At 46.6% G+C, this 9,801-nt stretch overlaps 1 pseudogene; it reads left to right on the top strand.

Annotated features, from left to right (window-relative positions):
- Positions 1-5,652: 5,652 nt before the first annotated feature.
- Positions 5,653-5,749, top strand: LOC120366925 (small nucleolar RNA U3; annotated as a pseudogene).
- Positions 5,750-9,801: the final 4,052 nt, after the last annotated feature.

Raw genomic sequence — 9,801 nt, 5'->3', positions numbered from 1 at the left:
TATACCAAGATGAATTGTTTAGCCTGAACCATGTGTAAGAAGCTCATGGAGATGCCCAACCTTTTAGTGTCAGAAAGCCTTTCCATATATTATTTTGAAACCCATTTTCCCCCATGTGTAATAGTCTATGTTAATGAAGGTTTGGGTTTCTCCCACATTGTTTGTGACCTGAGAAAGTTGTCAAAGAGCCTAGGTTTCTTTCATCTATAAAAATAGAAGAGATAGAAGGACAGTTTGTCTAAAGAATAAATCTAGGCCGGGCGCAGTGGCTCAAGCCTGTAATCCCAGCACTTTGGGAGGCCGAGGCGGGTGGATCATGAGGTCGAGAGATCGAGACCATCCTGGTCAACATGGTGAAACTCCGCCTCTACTAAAAATACAAAAAATTAGCTGGGCATGGTGGCGCATGCGTGTAATCCCAGCTACTCAGGAGGCTGAGGCAGGAGAATTGCCTGAACCCAGGAGGCAGAGGTTGCGGTGAGCTGAGATTGGGCCATTGCACTCCAGCCTGGGTAACAAGAGCAAAACTCCGTCTCAAAAAAAAAAAAAAAAAGAATAAATCTGTTCTCCGTCTCAAAAAAAAAAAAAAACAATAAATCTGTTGGCTGGGCATGGTGGCTCACGCCTGTGTTCCTAGCACTCTGGGAGGCCAAGGCGGGTGGATCACCTGAGGTCGGGAGTTCAAGACCAGGCTGGCCAACATGGTGAAACCCTGTCTTTTTAAAAAATAAGTAAATAAATAAATTTTAAAAAAAAGAAAACCAAAAAAGGTTTTTTAACTTTCCCATCTGAAAATATTGACATTTTCTAATTTATTTTCATTATAAAGAATATTGATCATCACAGTTGCTCATTCCTATAATCCTAGCACTTTGAGAGGCCAAGGCAGGGAAATCACTCCTGAGCCCAGGAGTTTGAGACCAGCCTGGACAATATAATGAGACCTCTCTACAAAATATTTAAAAGCCAAGCATGACAGCGTGTGCCTGTAGTCCCAGGCTGAGGTGGGAAGATCACCTAAGCCCAGGGAAGTTGCGGCTATAGTGAGCTGTGATTGTGTCACTGCACTCCAGCCTGGATGACACAATGAGACCCTGTCTGAAAATATATATGTGTATACCAAAAAATCTGGAAAGCAAAGAGGAAAAAAGGGGAGTATCAACCTTTCATACTTGTTACAAGGTCAGTCTAGAAAATCCAGTGAGATTTGCTGGGTAAATAGGCTTTAAACCATGAAAAAGCTGGGCGAGATGGCTCACACCTGTAATCCAAGCACTTTGGGAGGCCGAGGTGGGCAGGTCACCTGAGCTCAGGAGTTTGAGACCAGCCTGGCCAACATGGTAAAACGCTGACTTTATATATATATATATATATATATATATATGGTAATAAAACATGAAAAAAATTGTTTTAATGGCATGCAAGATCTTCCCCTCAATAGATCAGAGAGTCTCATGTCTGTTAAAAAAATAAAACATCTAGGCCGGGCGCGGTGGCTCAAGCCTGTAATACCAGTACTTTGGGAGGCCGAGGCGGGTGGATCACGAGGTCAAGAGATCGAGACCATCCTGGTCAACATGGTGAAACCCCGTCTCTACTAAAAATACAAAAAATTAGCTGGGCATGGCGGCACGTGCCTGTAGTCCCAGCTACTCAGGAGGCTGAGGCAGGAGAATTGCCTGAACCCAGGAGGCGGAGGTTGCGGTGAGCTGAGATTGCGCCATTGCACTCCAGCCTGGGTAACAACAGCGAAACTCCGTCTCAAAAAAATAAATAAGCCGGGCGCGGTGGCTCAAGCCTGTAATCCCAGCACTTTGGGAGGCCGAGGCGGGTGGATCACAAGGTCGAGAGATCGAGACCATCCTGGTCAACATGGTGAAACTCCGCCTCTACTAAAAATACAAAAAATTAGCTGGGCATGGTGGCGCATGCGTGTAATCCCAGCTACTCAGGAGGCTGAGGCAGGAGAATTGCCTGAACCCAGGAGGCGGAGGTTGCAGTGAGCCGAGATCGCGCCATTGCACTCCAGCCTGGGTAACAAGAGCAAAACTCCGTCTCCAAAAAAAATAAATAAATAAAAATAAATAAATAAATAAATAAAAATAAAATAAAATAAAACATCTTCATTTTATTCACAAATAGTTTTTCGAGGTGCTACAAAAAATTTAAGCAGTTTTTGAAAGCCAGGTAACATTGTATCTCTAACATTTATTGAAGCTTGAAGCTTCTCCAGTATTTACAAAATATAAAGGAGGTACTACACACAATAACTCTTATGTCCAAAGTTATTTCTTTATTCTCAAAGACAACAAGAAAGGAAAGCACATCATGTACTTTAAACTCTAGAAGCAATTGAGTCATTTGTATCTCGTGCACAGGAGCTAAGCATCCTGTCCCTTCCCACCAAGGCCAAGAGTTCAACTGAGGTAATGCGTTTGCACTGGGGGTGAGGCTTTGAATTGCAACAAATCACCTACATGTATTTGCATATTTAACCAGTACTCTTAAGAAGGATTATACAAAAACCTGTTCCAGACAGTTGCTTACTCATTACCTTTAGAATTGCGTGGTGCTGGGATCGGCAGGTGCCAACTGCTGGCTCATTCTCTTTGACCCACTAGCCTTGCAGTTTGCTGTGTGCGTGTTGATACTCCTAAATTAAAGCAGGAGAGGGGTGGTTTTTAATGGCTTTTAACACCTGCTCTCCACCCAAGCACCCTGGGTTCACTTGATATCTGGGTTCTAATTCTGTAGTCAGGAGACTGGCCCAAACTGTGGCTCAGAGAGAAGTGAGTCAGTGGCAAGTGGCTGGCTGACTCTATGGGAACAGAAATAAAATGCAGCTTAGAGGGTTTGTCAGCCAAATCCACAAATTTGTGGCTTTTTGTAACATTGGACATCTGTTCCTCTTAATTTAAAATAAACTTTTTTTTTTTTTTTTTTTTCAGCACAAAGTTGCTTGGCTCCTTGTTTCTTTGTGTCAGCAGCGTTGCTGCTCTAATTTAGGAAGCCTGGGATCTGATTTAGGACATTTGGAATCTTAAAAGGCACACTTTGGTCTAGAAGGTGGAACTGAATTGCTTTGGAAAGGCAAGAGGATGGTTTTACAGTATAGGGTTTATGTGGAAATCCCCTTCAAGGGTAATCAACCCAGGTGTCCAACCTGTTTGTTAACCGTTTTCAAATGACTCAGAGGACAGAGGGAGGGCTTGAACACACTCCAGCACTGTTTCTACAATTTAGCCTTTATTTGCATTGGAAACCACATTCCTGAATTCTTGAGGGGCAGGCTCTGGCTTATTCTGGGCAACTGACTTCAAGTGGGACCCCTGAGCTACCTGAGTAAGTGATGAACAACAGTCAGCCATCTCCGGCGAGTTCCCAGGAAGGAGGATCTTTCTGTGCAACTTGCTTTGATGACCTCCACCCAAAGCCCTTTGAGGAACAGTCATGTTCATTCAGGGAGCCCTTGGCAGGTCACTCCTCCCACCACCACCACAAATCTAATCCAAATGTGGCATTTTCCTTTGAGGCCATCTGTCCCCTTTGGGGGACAAAACAGCTTTTCCCTTCAGACCACTTTTGACAGCAGTGATCAACATTGCTTAATTATGTTCCCGTCTGTTTCCGTTGGGGAAAAAAATGCTTTAAGGGAGTGAGGCAGTTAGGGATTTGAAAACAGGGATGGTCCCGCCTTTCCCTGAAGGTTGGGAATGACTTAGATCACTGTCTTCCTTTGGCTCCTCACCATGTTGTGTGGAGGAAACAAAAAGCAGCCCAAGATCACTCCTCTTGGCAGCAGTGTGGAATCCTGACTCGCCACGTCCCTGGAGAACCATGTTTTCCTCAACTTGTTTTTTTGAGATGAAGTTTTGCTCTTGTTGCCCAGGCTGGAGTGCAGTGGTGCGATCTCAGCTCACTGCAACCTCTGCCTCTTAGGTTCAAGTGATTTTCCTGCCTCAGCCCCCAGAGGAGCTGGGATTCCAGAGGTATGCCACCACCATGCCCAGCTAATTTTTGGATTTTTAGTAGAGACAGGGTTTTCCCATATTGGCCAGGTTGGTCTCAAACTCCTGACCTCAGGTGAGTCACCCACCTCAGCCTCCCAAAGTGCTGGGATTACAGGCGTGAGCCACTGTGCCTGGCCTTTTTTTTTGTTTGTTACACTTAACGAATTTGAGTGTCATTTTTGCGCAGGAGCCGAGCCATGCTAACCTGTATATGGCTCCAGTTTTGGTGTATGTGCTACTGAAGCGAGCACTCAGCTTCTTTTCATTAGTTAGAAAGATGAAGGCTGGCCAGGCGTGTGGCTAATACCTGTAATCCTTTGAGAGGCCTGAGGTGGGCAGATCACTTGAAGTCGGGAGTTCAAAACCAGCCTGGCCAACATGGTGAAACCCCATCTCTACTAAAAATACAAAAAAATTAGCTGAGCATGGTGGCGGGTGCCTCTAATCCCAGCTACTCGGGAGGCTGAGGCAGGAGAATCGCTTGAACCCTTGAGGCGGTGATTGCAGCGAGCCAAGGTTGTGCCACTGCACTCCAGTCTGGGCAACAGAGTGAGACTCCATCTCAAAAAAAAGAAAAAAGAAAAAAAGATGAAGGCCAAGACTAAAGAGAGCAGGGCTTTCTCTGCCTTTCACTTTTTTTTTTTTTTTTTTTTTTTTTTTTTTTTTTTTGAGGCAGTTTTACTCTTGTTGCTCAGGCTAGAGTACAATGGCACGATCTCAGCTCACCTCAACCTCAGCCTCCCAGGTTCAAGTGATTCTCCTGCCTCAGCCTCCCAAGTAGCTGGGATTACAGGAGCCCACAACAACATCCGGCTAATTTTGTATTTTTAGTAGAGACGGGGTTTCTCCATGTTGGTCAGGCTGGTCTCGAACTCCTGACCTCAGGTGATCCGCCTGCCTTGGCCTCCCAAAGTGCCGGGATTACAGGCGTGAGCCACCATGCCAGGCCGCCTTTCACTTTTTAGTGCACTTCACAATCACTTCTTGCACTTGAGTAAGGACTGCTAAACCTCTGAGAGCTGCCAGATGTTCCTGCCTAACCTCACATTGTTGCTTCTTCAGACGCCTCTTCATTCTGCTCATGGCACCAGGTCCTTTCCCACCTCCATGTTCCCTCCGTGGTAATTTCTTTGTACACAACAACCACACGGAACACCAGCAATCGAGATTAGCTCCCAGGAACTCTGGCGTGCTCTGTACCAGGAAGCACAGTGGATTACTACAACTTTTGATAATGATTGTTTGCTTTGCACCAGGCATTCTTTTCAGGGCTGTTTGACATGCATTGTACTTAACAACCCCATGAGGAAATTAAGGCAGGGTGGTACAGTAATTTGTCAAGGGAAACAAGGAAGCGGAGCCGGCAGCCGAGGCGTTGTGGCTCTGAACCACCGTGTTCTGTGGAAATCAGTGTAAAAGTCCAAGCTTCAGCATACTTGTTTCATCTTATGCTCACAGATAGAGAAAGGAAGATAACAGAAAATCAAGGCCACAACCTCAAATTCTGCTATTTAAATAGATGAGCAGCCTTTACACTTCCCTGTATCACAGGGTTGGAAAAGCCAGCTCTATTCTTAGCCACCCGTGTGGGCAGATTTCCAGAGTGGTGTTTGCTGTAATTATGATTAAAAAGTAAGGTTTTAAGACTATACTTTCAGGGATCATTTCTATAGTTTGTTACTAGAGAAGTTTCTCTGAACATGTAGAGCCAAAAAAAAAAAAAAAAGTAATGTCTTTTTATTTGTTTTAAGGAGATGGGGTCTCCCACATTGCCCAGGCCAGACTGCAACTCCTGGGCTCAAGTGATCCTCCTGCCTCAGCCTCCTGAGTAGCTGGGACTATAGGCACGTATCACCACACTCGGGTAAAAGCAATTTCTTTTTCTTCTTTTCTTTTCTTTTTGAAATGGAGTCTCACTGTTGCCCAGGCTGGAGTGCAGTGGCACAATCTTGGCTCACTGCAGCCTCCACCTCCCAGGTTCAAACAATTCTCCTCTCCTCTCAGCCTCCTGAGTAGCTGGGACTACAGGCGCATGCCACCACACCCAGCTAATTTTTTGTATTTTAGTAGAGATGGGGTTTCACCATGTTGGTCAGGCTGGTCTCCAACTCCTAATCTCTTGATCCGCCCACCTCGGCCTCCCACAGTGCTGGGATTACAGGCATTAGCCACTGCACGTAAAAGCAATTTCTATTTCTACAGTCCTTTTTTTCTTTTTCAAACTATTTTAAAGTCTTGAGTTTGGGTTTTGGATTTTGTTTTGTTTGAGACAGGGTTTCACTCTGTTGCCCAACCTGCAGTACACGATCCAGTACACCAACCTGGTGCGATCACGGCCACAGCTGACTGCGACCTCCACCTCCTAGGCTCAAGCAATCCTCCCACCACAGCTGCCCTACTCCCCGCCAGTAGCTGGGACTACAGGGCTGCGCCACCACACCCAGCTAATTTTTGTATTTTGTTTTTAGGAGAGACAGGGTTTCACCATGTTAGCCAGGCTGGTCTCGAACTCCTGAGCTCAATTGATCCACCTGCCTCAACCTCCCAAAGTGCTGGGATTACAGGGGTGAGCCACTGCACCCGGCTAGGAAACCCTTTTCTGATCTTTCCTCCTCAGCAATGGTCTCTTCACACTTCCTTTCTTATGGCCCTCACCTCGCTCTGTATTATCGTTATCTGCATATATGCATAAAATCCCTAATTCCTGGAGGGAGAAGATCTGTAGCGACCACTTTGTCTCTTCTCCACGGCACCTTACAAGAGAGGGGTGAATACAGGGCCGGGACCCGTGGCTTATGCCTATAAGCACTTTTTTTTTTTTTTTTGTAGAGATGGGGTTTCTCCATCTCGGTCAGGCTAGTCTCGAACTCCTGACCTCAGGTGATCCACCCGCCTCAGCCTCCCAAAGTGCTGGGATTACAGATGTGAGCCACCATGCCCGGCCCAATCCCAGCACTTTAAGAGGATGAGGTGGGAGGATCACCTGTCACCAGGAGTTCAAGACCAGCCTGGCCCAACATGGCAAAACCCTGTCTCTACTAAAAATACACAAATTAACTGGATGTGGCGGTGCATGTCTGTAATCCCAGCTACTCAGGAGGCTGAGGCATAAGGATTGCTTGAACCCAGGAGGCAGAGGTTGCAGTGAGCTGAGATTGCACCACTGCACTCCAGCCTGGTTGACCAGGTGACAAAGTGTGACCCTGTCTCAAAAAAAAATACTACTTCTGCGGGAAGTAGTATTTGAACTGACAAGGTAGGCAAGTTAGGAGTAGTGAGACAAAAGATACTTTAACCAGAAGAAAACCTCACATGCCGGGAAAGAACAGATGGGGGAGCTGTGTGTAGGGTGAGGAGAAAGGCAGGATCGGGTTTTCTACTGAGTCCTCTGTAACTCTGCCTTAACTCCCTGTTCGTTTCCTTAAAGTACCGACCTAATTCACAACTAATTGGTCTGTTTTCTTGCCTTTGGGATGCTTGCCCCACTACAACATAAGCCTGGTGAAAGGAAAATAAATCGGGGGACCCCAAAATCACGAAGCCAAAGAGAAAAGTCAAGCTGGGAATTGCTTAGGGCAAACCTGCCTTCCCATCCTATTCCTTAAAAAGATAGCTACTAGTCCAGGCATAGTGGCTCACGCCTGTAATCCCAGCACTTTGGGAGACCAAGGTAGGAGGATAGCCCGACCTCAGGAGTTTGACACCAGCCTGGGCAACACTGTGAAAACCTGGGAGGTAGAGTTTGCGGTGAGCCAAGATCGCACCCTTGCACTCCAGCCTGGGCAACAAGAGCGAAACTCTGTCTCAAAAAAAAAAAAAAAAAGAAAAAGAAAAAATTAGCTGGGTGGGTCAGAACACTACTGTAGCTTGAGCTACTTGGGGGATTGAGATGGGAAGATCACTTGAACCCCAGGAGGTGGAGGTAGCAGTGAGTTCAGATTGAACCACTGCACTTTAAAAGGCAAAGAAGGGACCAAAGAACCACTGAAAAGATAGCAATGCCCATCACCAAGCCACGAGTATAAAAGGGACACGTTTGAGGAAGAGAGACTATTCTGTTTTGAACATGTGAAGGGATGATAATGACCAATAGGACAGTGGGGCCTCCATAGCTCAGGTTTCCTTTTTTTTTTTTTTTTTTTTTTTTTTGGTGAAACAGAGTCTCACTCTGTTGCCAGGTGCCAGGCTGGAGTGCAGTGGCGCAATCTCAGATCACCGCATCCTCCGCCTCCCAGGTTCAAACAATTCTCCTGCCTCAGCCTCTCGAGTAGCTGGGACTACAGGCACGTGCCACCATGCCCAGCTAATTTTTGTGTTTTAGTAGAGATGAGGTTTCACTATGTTGGCCAGGATCATCTCGATCTCTTAACCTCATGATCTGCTCACCTCAGCCTCCCAAAGTGCATTACAGGCGTGAACCACCACACCTGGCCCTAAAGTTAGAGGAGGTGTCCCTGGGTGGGCACAAAGCTAACTCTTAAACTCCCAGTGAATATGCTGTTCTTCACACCACACCATAACTTATGTCAGTGAATAAGCGGGACTTCTTCAGAGAATTCTCCAGGGTAATATGTCCTTAAGCCTTAACTTGTTTGTTGTTGTTGTTATTGTTGTTTTCCCGAGACAGTCTTGCTCTTGCCTCCAAGCTGGAGTACAGTGGCATGATCTCGGCTCACCGCAACCTCCGCCGCCCAGGTTCAAGCAATTCTCCTGCCTCAGCCTCCCGAGTAGCTGGGATTACAGGGGTGCACTACCACCCCTAGCTAATTTTTTGTATCTTTAGTAGAGACGGAAAAAAAAAAAAAAAAAAGAAGAAGAAGAAATATGTGCTCTCAAAGGCCACACACACACAAAAAAAAAAAAAAAAGAAAAAAACAAAAGAGGCCGGGTGCGGTGGCTCAAGCCTGTAATCCCAGCACTTTGGGAGGCCGAGGCGGGTGGATCACGAGGTCAAGAGATCGAGACCATCCTGGTCAACATGGTGAAACCCCGTCTCTACTAAAAATACAAAAAATTAGCTGGGCATGGTGGCACGTGCCTGTAATCCCAGCTACTCAGGAGGCTGAGGCAGGAGAATTGCCTGAACCCAGGAGGCGGAGGTTGCGGTGAGCCGAGATCGCGCCATTGCACTCCAGCCTGGGTAACAAGAGCGAAACTCCGTCTCAGAAAAAAAAAAAAAAAGTGATTGGCCAGGCTGGTCTTGAACTCCTGACCTCATGATCCACCTCCCTAGGCTTCCCAAAGTGCTGCGATTACAAGTGTGAGCCACCACACCCGGCCAGCCTTAACTTGTTATGTGGTGCTGTTGTTAAAGAGATGGCACTGTGACTGGACCCTGGGGTTTGAAAATTCCTTTCCCCAGTATCCCGCCGGCTTAACCAATGGCCCCTCCCTCTGAGAACTGAGAGGATGGTAATTCCTGGATAGATGGTCTGTCTTTATAAGGAGAAAAGTTTGGCCATGTGATTTCCTGTATGTTTCTACTGGAGTCCAAGATTCCAGCAGTGCTAGCCTAGACAGCGGTGGCAGCCACCTAGAACCCAGATGCCAGGAGTGCTCCCAAGTCAGCATGAGGGCATCTTCCCAACTGCCTTTGCCAAGCCAAAAGGCAGAATCATGACTTTATTACACCTTCTGGAGCATGTGGTCAAGGCGGCTTTCCATTTGGCTGCTTTGGTGGTGGGACTGTTCACATGTTTCAGTAAATGAGTTACTGCTTATTGAAGCTGGCTGGCTAGGAGCTCAGAATAAACAACATATGACCACAATGACACCACTCTCCGGGAGCCCC

Source organism: Saimiri boliviensis, chromosome 17, assembly GCF_048565385.1.
Source record: "Saimiri boliviensis isolate mSaiBol1 chromosome 17, mSaiBol1.pri, whole genome shotgun sequence".
NCBI lineage: Eukaryota > Metazoa > Chordata > Mammalia > Primates > Cebidae > Saimiri > Saimiri boliviensis.
Note: the sequence above shows the minus strand (reverse complement) of the source record. Positions and strands in the feature narration are given on the sequence as shown.